The 11,258-nt window shown below is 36.5% G+C and overlaps 2 pseudogenes; both read right to left on the bottom strand.

Annotated features, from left to right (window-relative positions):
• Positions 1–551: 551 nt before the first annotated feature.
• On the bottom strand, positions 552–10,180 carry LOC107673799 (short transient receptor potential channel 2-like; annotated as a pseudogene).
• LOC107673844 (DNA repair protein XRCC1-like) overlaps positions 10,056–11,258 on the bottom strand; it is an 8,755-nt pseudogene continuing 7,552 nt past the window's right edge.

The raw sequence follows: 11,258 nt of genomic DNA, 5'->3' as shown, positions 1-11,258 counted from the left end.
GTTTCAGAGGTCCAAATAACCAGAATGCGTCTCTCAAAGTAAGTTATACAGTGTATATACAATGGAGCCAAAAAGTATTTGGTCACGTAAGGCACACTTAAAAATAGACCGCTGTTCAAAGGTTTGAGGTTGGTAAGCAGCAAAACAGTAATATTGTGAAATACTGTTTTCTAATCAATGTAAAAGTATTTTCTGGTTTTGATCAAATTAATGCAACACTTTGTATTACTAAAAGTGTTAATCTTGCTGACTCCAAACTTTTGAACAGTAGTTTGCAATATGTAAGATAACCAATTGCCATTTATTACAAGGAATATAGAACAAGTGAACATTTCAAATGAATAGAACAATAGTTCTATTGTTCAAAATGTAACAGTATTCAAATGTCAGTATGTTTATAATGTAATAAACTACACCTCTGTGAACATTGAGTTACTTTTGAGAAAAGCTAAAAGCTCTAGAATCATTTGTTTTCAGGTGACTTGGTTTGTTAATTTATTTTCAATTGTAATGACATTCAGACATTTTCAGTGTGACAAAAGTGTCCAAATACTTTCAGAGGCCACTGTAACAAAGCATTTTATTACCTTAAAACACTAAAATCTCTCAGCTCGGTTCATGGTTTTCATAAGCTAGAAATTTCAAAAGAACCGATTCCAATCTTTAAGGACTGCTAGTTGAGAGGTCACATTCTTGAGAACCAAAACCGGTGTCTTGAGAGTCGTCGCTGCCAGTTTGAGATGATGCTTGGTTTCCAATGAAAGTGAAATTCTTCCTCTTTGCTAATACACTCACTAGGCTTGTCCGATTCAGGTCAATCTTGATTCCCTCACCTGCATTTTCATTGACGTCCTCATTTATATAATCTGTCGATCCATCACTTTCCTCAACCTCTCCGTTTTCCTCCGTCTCTGCTTCATTTAGATCGGCTCATCTGTATTTACTTCCTCCACATTATCATTGGCTTCCTCTGCTATCATCTCATCTTCTGTTTTCCCACTAGCTTCACTTCCAGCATCTGTATTAGACTATATCCATGACTGTCTCACTTGTATTCTCTGTATCTGGATTCTCCTCCTCCTCTCCCTCCATGCTCATCTCAATTACATCATCATTTCCTGTCTGCACGTCTCCCTCTGTCTCATTCATGTCTTCCACAGCGTTATCTGTTTCTCCCTCACTGTTTTGCTCTTCGTTTGACTTCCTGTCTGGCTCTGCATCAGCAGTCGGTGACTCCTGCACGTCTGCAGTCTCTTTATCTTCCTCTTCTACGGTCTCCTCTGCTGGTTCTTCATGGAGTATAGGCTCATGTAATGGAACAGTCTTTCTCTCATTACTGTTGAAGCCCCTTGAAGTTGTTTTTGGCTCTAAGGATGTACTTCCCCCGGAAAGAAGATCCGCCTGACGGGTCTCCTTTAGGGTTGTCTGAGTGGTCAAACAGGTTCGTTTGAATGTGTTTCATTTCAGTGTGTAGCTGGCCAATCACTTTGCTCAGCTCTGTGATCCTGTTCCCAACGCCTGGAGTCAGTATTTTTCACTGCATGTATAAACTACAGTATGAATATAGTTATATACTCTGCCGTATAAAGGGAACCGGAGCCCAATCTAGAAGGGCTCAGCAAACTTCCAAGGGGGCCTCAAGATGACTTATTATTTGTTTAAAATAGGACTACCCCCCAGTCTTGAAAAAAGTGGTGTTTAAAGTATCACTTCTAGACCTGGAAATGTCATGTAAATGAATGAAATTTTACAACTCCATGGGCATTTTTATAATATTTTTGTAGTTACGCCAAGCTTAATAGTGCTTATCCAGTGAATCACGAAAAACTGGAATAGATATGGACCTTTCGAATAAAAGACAAAATACATTATATATAACCCTTAACATATATAGTACTACATTAATAAGCATTAACTTAAGATGAAAAAAGTGTATGGTCCTAGGGACAAGATGTATTATTGAAAGAAAAAGTCAATAATATTATTGACATTTAAAATGTCTGCTAAAAGTAAATTTGAACATATATCAGACTAAACTAATCCAATCAGATTTTATGGGGTCTTTAAAGGGATAGTTCACCCAAAAATGAAAATTCTGTCATTAACTATTCACCCTCATGTCGTTACAAACCCATAAGAACTCAGTTCATCTTCGGAACACAAATTAAGATATTTTTGATGGAATCTGAGAGCTCTCTGACCCTCCCATAGACAGCAAGAATCCTAACATGTTCAAGGTCCAGAAACTAAAATAATCCATGTGACATCGGGTTCAACCATAATTTTACAAAGCTACGAGAATACTTTTTGTGCTCAATATCTTAATTTGTGTTCCGAAGATGAACGGAGGTCTTAAGGGTTTGGAACAACATGAGGGTGAGTAATTAATGACAGAATTTTCATTTTTGTCTGTCTAAAAATTCCTCTAAAATATAAAGAAAAGAACACACTGGGATCAAAATGACATTGATAACATTTCTGCAGCTTTTACCAAATGGATAAAACATAAAATACCTTCCAAGATTAGGGGAAATCATATATGGGACATAGATATTGTTGACGCCACACAGGAAGGCGGTTCCAATGCCTCACCAAAATTAACATAAATCTGGAGGGAAAAAGAAGCATCTTGAGTGTTCCTCAAATGTTCCTTCATATGTTCCTTAATCAACAGGACACAGCTAAATACCTCATCATGTCGTCAATCATCTTTCCGATGGAGATCTGCAGGGTACCAAGAGAATCATGTGCTGGTAGGATGTAAGCCAGGCGAGTGAAACTCAGCATGCTGGTCACCGCAAACAGCACCTCAGCAATGAACTGGGGATCCTCCTGATGCCACTCATCACGCACTGTACAGTACAGCCAGAAATACATTACTGTAGTAAGCCAATGAGCTGCCATGTTGTAGGCTAAATTGTGACAGTTAGTGAAGTATTTTTTCTCACAAGTCTCGGTGAAGTAGACACACTCCTCCTGTTTGTCAGGTAACTGGCAGAGGAAGTGGACCTTCAGCATGATGACCACTCTCAGGGCGAAGGAAGCCAGGTACATGCTAAGAACCATCACATCCAGACAGTTCGACCAGTCTAGGAAATACAGGTGCATCTCAATAAATTGGAATGTCGTGGAAAAGTTCATTTATTTCAGTAATTCAACTCAAATTGTGAAACTCGTGTATTAAATAAATTCAATGCACACAGACTGAAGTAGTTTAAGTCTTTGGTTCTTTTAATTGTGATGATTTTGGCTCACATTTAACAAACAACAATATCAACAATTCACTATCTCAACAAATTAGAATATGGTGACATGCCAACAAAAGGAGCCCCTACCAAGTATTGAGTACGTGTACAGTAAATTAACATACTTTCCAGAAGGCCAACAATTCACTAAAAATGTTTTTTTTATTGGTCTTATGAAGTATTCTAATTTGTTGAGATAGTGAATTGGTGGGTTTTTGTTAAATGTGAGCCAAAATCATCACAATTAAAAGAACCAAAGACTTAAACTACTTCAGTCTGTGTGCATTGAATTTATTTAATACACGAGTTTCACAATTTGAGTTGAATTACTGAAATTAATAAACTTTTCCACGACATTCTAATTTATTGAGATGCACCTGTAACTCCTCAAACCCTCGATCCAAATTTCCTTAACACCCGAATCAGAAAAAACCTGTTTGACAAGATTCAGAACCACTGAATTACTGAACTGTTTCATGTGTAATGTTCAAAAATGCAGGCCTGAAGTTGAAGATCTTGCAGCAGAACTGATTCTCTAACAATTTTCCATGAAATGTGGTTCCTGAGACCTACCAACCACCCAGACCATGTGGAAGGAGTTGTGCAGGATGGTCTGCTCGTGAGAGGCAAAGCTGTCTCGATACACCTCCATGGCAATGGATTCCCCCAGAAGCGTGATGAGGAACCACATATATGAAGCCGAATGGAGAAGGAATTTAATCACTGGGATCCTCCGAGTCTTCCCCAACTAGAAAAAAAACAGATGGTTCACTTCTTAGAAAAAATGTCTGCTAGAATAGTCCTGTGGTGGACCATCTGTCCAGGGTGTTTCCCTGGAAAAGATTCCAGCATCCTAGCCACCTAAAGCGTTTTGGAGAATGAGTGGATAGAAGAAAGTCTGTAAAAACAAACCTATAGAACTGACTAGAATTGAAACCAAATTTGAGGAAACTGAAATTTGCACTCAATTTGTTTGGATAGATTTCTTTCAATGTGTTAAGCAAAGACTGCCTACATTAGACAGCTACAGTACAGCACACAAAGAAATTAGGTAAAGTCTACCCAACCTTCATCAATACTTTACACAATTACGTATTAAAAGTGAATAGTATGGAACTCTTCATTGTTTTTGTGATTAAAAAGCTTCTGTAGTTAACATAGCAATCGTTTGTAATGAACAAGCATGAAGTTTCTTGTAACTGCACTGTCGCTGTTATTAAAGCTATTGCTCTAACCTTATGGAGCAACATACATGCATTCTAAATTTAATTATTATAGCCACCCACAACCTAATCCATAACCATCATGAAGCCATTTTAACTTTAAACTGTCAATTCTGGTCAAAATGTGAACCCATAATCCATAATAATGCTTCTAGTGAAAAAGTCCATCCCCTGTTGCCCTCTCTCATCAAAATCCACATATTTGTTTAGAAATGTTTTGGACTGTGTTCACTTATACTGTAAATGCTGCTTAATCTGTGCATATTTCTCTCCTGATTCAGACAAGATAGGCTTTTCACTGGAGAAAGCAATATTATGGATAGAGGACTCATATTTTATAAGGTAAAAAAAAAACTTCATGATGGATTTGTATTTTACAAACATGCAGCTTTTTGCTTCACAAGATATTAATTGAAGGAGTCATGTGGATTACTTGTGGATTATTGTGATGTTTTTATCAGCTGTTTGGACTCTCATTCTGTCAGCACCCATTCAATTCAGAGGACCCTTTGGTGAGCTAGTGATGTAATGCTAAATTTCTCCAAATCTGTTCTGATGAAGAAACAAACTCAACTACATCTAGGATGGCCTGATAGTGAGTAAATCTTCTGCATTTCTGGGTGAACTATTCCTTAAGTAAATTAACCAAGCAGCAGAAATAATTTTACAGTGTAAAAGCTTTTGTAGAAGGCAAAAACCTTTGACTTTGGTGCGATCCAGTAGATGAGGCAAAGGATAGGCATGGTCAGGAAGATCCCAAAAGACACCAGGAGCTTCCAGGCTGTTCTGCTGCCCCTCCAGCCTGAAAGGTTCCCACACCAGATGGAGGAGAGCCCTTGCTGGCAGATTGGTTGGGCTACAAACTGAAGTACAAACAATGGTTAGCTAAAGCAATAAATTTTATTGCTTTAAAAAGCTTGGGGTCCTACTTGTTTTTGATTATAGTTGACGGCAAGCCTTAAACGAGCCAGGTTTGGAATGCCCTCCTCGAACGCCTGCTGGTCCAGCTCGTCCTCGCTGTCCTCATCCTGATCCCCAAGGCTGTTCAGGATGGTGGTGACCTCACTTTGGTTCCGGCACATTCCAAGCAGCTCCACGGCAAACTCCTGGCACAACTGCTCCAGGGCAAGATACTGAGGCTGAATGAAGCAAAGGAGACAGTGAAAAATAAAAGACTGAGAAAAATATGCCAGAGATTCTAACATTTTAGTAATGTTTTTTGGACTGCATGACTTTGATTTGCAAATAGTAATAAGAAGTGAAGCTTTACTCAACCTTAAATTCAGGTTCCTTTTTAGACAGCTTGCGGAGATCCCGGCTGAGTCGAAAGGCACTGAGCACGGCATCTTCTACGGTGATGGACAGGTAAGCGCGGCTGGCAATTCCTCGGTAGGTGTTGATACGAGACAATGAGAACTTGAGCAAATCATATTGCTGTCCATTCCTGCACTCCAGACAGGTGCATGAGATTTTATGCGGCCAATGAATTTCGTGACCTTTCTGACTGAGCATTGTCACAATGTCATACAGATCCTTCTGACAGGCCAGTGTCAGTGGCGTCACTCCAGGCGCAAACTAGGAATCATCAATGGAGTGGTCAAAAATGGCCATTGAGAAAGAGTGCACATCCATCTTGTTTCCCTTCTCGAGATCAAGGAGGCGTTTGACCACTCGAAGCTGGTTGGTGTCCACAGCCACCAGAAGAGCTTCGTGAATCTGCCGGAAGTCAAACTTGACCCCTTGGAGAAGGGTGTCCATGGTGTCCTCGTTGCCCAGTCGGATGGACAAGTTCAGCGCTTCTCTCCATAGCCTGTCCTCAGAGTCATCCAGCTGGCACATGATGCTGTCACCCGTCTTCAGCAGCGAAGAGACCATGTTGGATGGCCCCATGGATGGCCTCGAGGAGCTCCGCAGGGAAGCGAAACTTCTTGTTCACAATCTCGCGCCATTGTTCTGGCTATTCATAGGGGAAATAAAAATCATTTTAATACACAGCAACACCAAAATATCTGTAACACAGGAATACAAGACTGATGTCTAGGCATCTGTTTGAATAAACTCTTATATATCATCTCACAGATTGTTTCTTGTACCATTTCACTGCTTCAAACACTGTCTGATTTTCCAAAAACTAAAGCACTATGCAATGCCACACATTATATATACATTAATTTAAAATAAAATATCAAGAAGTGTGGTCCAAATGTTGAAGAGTCCATATTGAAAATTTGGGATTCAACATCAAGTAGGGAACTAGGGGGCCTCAACACACCTCCAAGAGGGCCACAAGATGCATTAAAATCATTTTAAAAGAGAGAGACAAAACAAACTTTTGCAATAAGACAAATCGGTTAATGCTTAGCATATTTCTTTAACTGGTTGCTTTAACAACTGCCATTTTAATGTAAGAAACAGGATATTCTCATGATCTTAAAATATAGGAAGGAATTTTTGATTTCTATATTGAAAAAGTCATGGAAATTGCAGGAATAAAATCTCAAAAGTAATTTTTATTTTTATTTTAATAAACGTATATTTTTCTAGTTATGTGAGATATTTTATCAGGTTTAATTTGATCTAAACAAGTACATTCACTGGTAATAAAAAATGTAAACTGTGAAAAATTTTAAGTTTTTGAAACTTTTGGAATTTAATTATTTTAATATTGCCACTACTTTATGCAAATAAGATTTGACATTTAACCAGAATTACAAGAAATATGTTGAATATATATATATATATATATTGTGTATCACTTGTTTCCTTTTATTTATTTTATTGTTATTAGTTTAATTCTATTTCTCTGTGCAGCACTTTGGTTTGGCTCTGTCATTATTAAATGTGCTATATAATTAATTAAACTATATATATATATATATATATATATATATATATATATTTATTTATCTTTTTCTATTTTACATTTATATTGTTACATCCTTAACACAAGATACATTTTACTTGAGATATATATATATATGTAGAAAGGTTTTGTTTTGTCATTTTATGTCACTAATGAAATACACTGCCTAAATTTTAAACTTTTTACCCAATATATTATGCTGATAAAATTTGTGACAACAGAATGGAAAAAATGTCATAAATTAGAAAAATACACTGCTAATTTTGTAGAGCCTTAAATATCAGGTCTGAAAAATAGCCACATAATAGACACAATTCCAAAGACTTGATACATGCTTACAAAATAAATTCACAAAATAATTTTTCAAAAGGAACAATGCATATTTCTTACCGTGAGGTTTTCCATCATCGGACACACTAAGGATAATATATTTATATCCTTAGGATATAAATATTACAGTCAGTATTATTATCAATGGATGTCCTACATGTTCACTGGATGTCCAAAAAGCAAACAAAGCAGCTCCAAAAGCCTCTAAAAAACTCAAAAGTAACGCTGTTTTATGAGGCTCCAATCCTGATCTGAGGAGAGTGATTAAGACACTAGTTAAGTGAGTCCACTGGTTTGCCACCACTGAGGAGTCAAAACACGGGTGAATGATTTCATTCTGAACCAAATAACAGCTACAATTCCCCAAAGGATACGACCAATTAAAAACGCTACCGTAATTTTATTTTGTTGCATCCCATTAGAGCTAAGGACTTCTGAATTTCCACTCCCCCATCAGTGAACTTCCTCCTTTCAACATCTCTGGTAACATCAGGCCTCAACAATAAGGCTGGCCCCATGACATAGGGTCAGTGTGTGTGCGTTTCAGGCTATAATTGAAAATTAATAACATAAATTATTAAAATAAATGATAAAAACATATTTATTTTTTATTTAAAAAGGAAAATATTTATTGTTTTTTTCCTGACTCATGCACTAGTTAAAAAGCTTGTGATCAGGAAATATTAGGGCTGGGTAAAAAATATCGAGATCTCGATATTAATCGATTCTCATTTTTACGGAACGATATCGATTCTTAAATCCCAAGAATCGATTAGTCTAGCCTGTTTTCAGTTAATGGACTGAACGTTGAAGCGCACCTCCCATCCAATAAATCGCAATAAGCATTGTGCTTTGGTACTTTTAATATGAAACAAAGTCTCAGATTTCAAATTATTTTCATTGTATTGCAGTATTCAAACAATAAATGCCGTTTTGACGCGGTTTAATGTGGAGTGACAGATCGCTGTAGCGCAGTTCTACAAACGCAGCAGCGCGAGGCGCGCGTGAACTGATAATCTCCTCCACATTAATACCAGTTTCAGCACAAAATAAATATGTCTAAACATCCGAAGGTAAATTAAAAGAAAGAGTATAACTTTACAAGCCGTATCCTGTCTCATGTAATCGCTCAATCTGTTCCAGCCAGCAAAGACGTCAATATAACAATGTCACGTAACGTCATTTACCTCAGAAAAACATATTTGGTGAACATAAACTCATTAGTCAGATAGAAAAAACAGTTTTCTGTAAAGAGGGGCATTTTGCTAAATATATGCACCATATAACATATTCATTATACATTCTACTGTTCTTTAATGTTTAATTTATGTTTGAATAAATCCATCAAGTTTTTATGACAGGCACCATTATGTTTATATTTCAAACAAATTCATTGAAGTAGAAATATTATTATGTAATTGTAACTTTAGTATTTAAAAAACTTAAGTCAATTTTAACCTTATAGTAATGTAGTACCAACTGACTCTTATGTATTTTACAGCATTAGTTGATTTTTTTTCCTTGAGAAAATTTGGCATGTACCGTACCTGATATATATCCAAAATAATCGATATTGAATCGAATCAGTAATCGAATCGAATCGCACGCTTGTGAATGAGAATCGAATCGTGAAATTTGTGTCAAAACCCAGCCCTAGTAAATATTATAAAGAAATTAATACTTTCATTCAGAAAGACACATTAAATTGATCAAAAAAATGTAAAATGTTACTAAATATTTCGATTTCAAATAAAAGCGGTTCATTTTAACTTTCTATTCATCAAAGAATTCTGAAAAATTTTACCAGTTTCCACAATAATAATAAGCAGCTCATCCATTTTCAACATTGATAATAATAATATTTTTGAGCACCAAATCAGCATATTAGAATGATTTCTGAAGGATTCAAAACTGAAGAAATTGCAGATGAAAATTCAGCTTTGCTATCACAGGAATAAACTACATTTTATAACATATTCAGTTTAAATTTTAATAATATTTCAAAGTATTACTGTTTTTACTGTATTTTTGATCAAATAAATGCAGCTATGATGATCATAAGAGACTTAACATTTAAACAGTATTGTATATGTAATCACTTTTAAACCAAAAAGATGTATTTATTTTTATTGTTGAAAAAGTGAGTAAAATGACAAATCTGAACTTTCTAAATAATATATTTTATATTTATGACAAGATGTTGTAAGCAATTACAAACAATGGTTTAATTTAACATTCTAATTGATATCACAAAGAGAGTGAAAAGCAGATAAGACGACAAACATATTTACAGCCAAAACATGTTTGCCAGTCAAACATTTCATAATGACCAATGTTATAAATTCCCTCTAAAAACAATAAAAAAACACAGTCTTTTTAGGGAGGCATCTGTATTCTCCAAAATTCATAAGCCAGTAGGATACACAATGTTTACTGAACGCCGTTTTGCCCAAGGCCTTGGAAACCAAGAGAATACCTGATTTCTATTTGTATGTTGCTATTCTGAGAAGGTTTCCGAGACCACAGTGCTCTTCTCTCAGTTCAGCCACACAGTACCTGGCTCTACCGTGTCGCCACAGGTGCTGGCGTGCTGCCGGATACGGTCTGGGGGGAATCGGAAGGAGCAAAGGGGACATGAAACCATATGCTCATCTGCGCCAGAGCCAAAAGCAGAAGAGTACAGTGAGCTCATGACGTCTGTTTCCCTGACTCCCATGAGCTCCGCTGAATCAGAATCCAGGCAGGCGGAAGCATGGAAAGGCAGATAATCAGGACTGAAGGATTCTATGTGGACAAAAAGCAAAAGGAATAGAAGAAGAGCTTGTGAGCAGTAAATTATGAGCTACAGTGGGCTGTAGATCTACACAATCACATTACCTCCACAAAGAGGACATCTCGTCTCAGGAGAGCCCTGTGGAGCCTGGTGGGCACTTCTGTGTGGGCTCATTGAGCTGGGTTCATGGGTGGATGCTGAAGGTCTGGATCTCTTCCGTGGAGCGCCACTGTTTATAAGGCTCTGCCTGAATGACCACCATTGAATACAAAATACACAGGTCTATAAACATTATAGAGTTATAGATATATACAAAAGAGTCCACAGAGTCTGGGACCTCTAGTGAAAAAATGTATTTTGCACTTTTCTCATTTAAGAAATTTTGATACAAATTATAGAATTTGCATAACAATTTAAGTTCTTAGCATTCATTTACATTTAGCAGACGCTTTTATCCAAAGCGACTTACAAATGAAGACAATGAAAGCAATCAAAATCAACAAAAGAGCAATGATATGCAAGTGCTATAACAAGTCTCAGTTAGCTGAATGCAGTACACGTAGCATGGTTTATTTTAAATCATATAATAAATAAAAAGAAAACAGATAGAATAGAAAAATAATAGAGCAAGCTAGTGTTAGAGGCCTTTTTTGATTTTGTTAATCAGAAGTCAGAAGTCAGAATTATAATTGTATAATAAATAAAAAGAAAACAAATAGACAGAATGCAAAAAAAGAAGAGAAGCAAGTGTTAGTTTTTTTTTTTAAAGAAAACAAGCAGTTAGTAAATAAATAGAGTGCAAGTCTAAAAGGGGCAAGTTTTTT

Source organism: Sinocyclocheilus anshuiensis, unplaced genomic scaffold (genome assembly GCF_001515605.1).
Source record: "Sinocyclocheilus anshuiensis isolate Anshui unplaced genomic scaffold, SAMN03320099.WGS_v1.1 scaffold700, whole genome shotgun sequence".
NCBI classification, from domain to species: domain Eukaryota; kingdom Metazoa; phylum Chordata; class Actinopteri; order Cypriniformes; family Cyprinidae; genus Sinocyclocheilus; species Sinocyclocheilus anshuiensis.
This window is presented reverse-complemented; position numbering and strand designations above follow the sequence as displayed.